Source organism: Morus notabilis, unplaced genomic scaffold (assembly GCF_000414095.1).
Source record: "Morus notabilis unplaced genomic scaffold, ASM41409v2 Scaffold1006, whole genome shotgun sequence".
NCBI classification, from domain to species: domain Eukaryota; kingdom Viridiplantae; phylum Streptophyta; class Magnoliopsida; order Rosales; family Moraceae; genus Morus; species Morus notabilis.
This window is the reverse complement of record NW_010363971.1, coordinates 152,077-153,547: the sequence shown is the minus strand read 5'-3', so window position 1 is coordinate 153,547 and position 1,471 is coordinate 152,077.

The window sequence follows — 1,471 nt, the reverse complement described above, 5'->3', positions numbered from 1 at the left end:
GCTATGTTTCTTGAGCATAACTATATGGCACATTTCAAGCCCAGAAGCAAGATAGTTCTGGAAGAGTTGGTGGCTGATCAGATTAGCCCCATGCCGACAACAGTTGTTGGATGACAAAGAAGGGAGACCACTAACCATGATCAAACACCACCGCCACCACGACGCAGTGGGAGGGAAATAAGATTGCCAACCCGCTATCGTGAAAATGGAGAAGCAAATGTTGCAGTCATCGATGGCTGTGAAGATGATCCATCGTCATAAATGATGGAAATGGATGATATTGATCAAGAAAAATGGCAAGAAGCCATGAAACTTGAAATGGAATCTTTGTACTCCAATTCTGTCTGGGAGCTTATAGACCTACCAGAAGGCGTTAAGCCTATTGGTTGCAAATGGATCTATAAGAGAAAGAGAGGAGCTGATGGAAAAGTTGAAACGTTCAAAGCAAGATTGGTTGCAAAGGGTTTTGCCCAAAAGGAATGAGTAGACTATGAGGATACTTTTTCCCTTGTAGCCATGCTAAAATCCATCCGCATACTCTTATCCATTGCTGCTCATTATGACTATGAGATATGGCAAATGGATTTCAAGACGGCGTTTCTGAACGGCCATCTTGAAGAGACCATTCATATGGTCCAACCAGAGGGTTTCGTGGTAGAAGGCCAAGAGCAGAAAGTCTGCAAATTGCAGAGGTCCATTTATGGACTAAAGCAAGCATCTAGATCTTGGAACATCAGATTTAACGAAGCTATAAAATCTTATGGTTTTGAACAAAATCTTGGTGAACCTTATGTCTACAAGCAAATTCAAGGGATAAAGTGGTCTTCTTGGTTCTTTACGTAGATGACATTCTGCTCATTGGGAATGAAGTAGAATCATTATCCAAAGTAAAGAACTGGCTAGCCAGCCAATTCCAAATGAAGGATTTGGGACAAGCCAACTATATTCTTGGGATCCAAATTATCCGGAATCGCAAGAATAGGCTTTTGGCATTGTCTCAGGCATCGTATATTGACAAGGTGCTTGTCAAGTTTTCGATACAAAACTCCAAGAAAGGAAATTTGTCTTCTCGACATGGAGTTTATCTCTCCAAGGAGCAGTGTCCAAAGACACCTCAAGAGGAAGAGGATATGAGACGAGTTCCCTATGCATCGGCAGTTGGTAGCCTGATGTATGCAATGCTATGTACTAGACCTGACATATGCTATGCAGTTTGGTTAGCAGATACCAGTCAAACTCAGGATTAGATTATTGGGTTGCAGTCAAACACAAACTCAATATTTGAGGAAGATGAGAAACCATATGCTTGTATACTCTGGTAGGGATTTGATTCCTATTGGATATACTGATTCTGGGAGTTTTGAGAGACATCTTGAAAGTATGGGACTTAGAGACATGCCTCATTTGCTTTAGGGCAAGTGGGAGATTGTTGGAATATATGCCCGTAAATCAAATAAGATGTAAATATTTT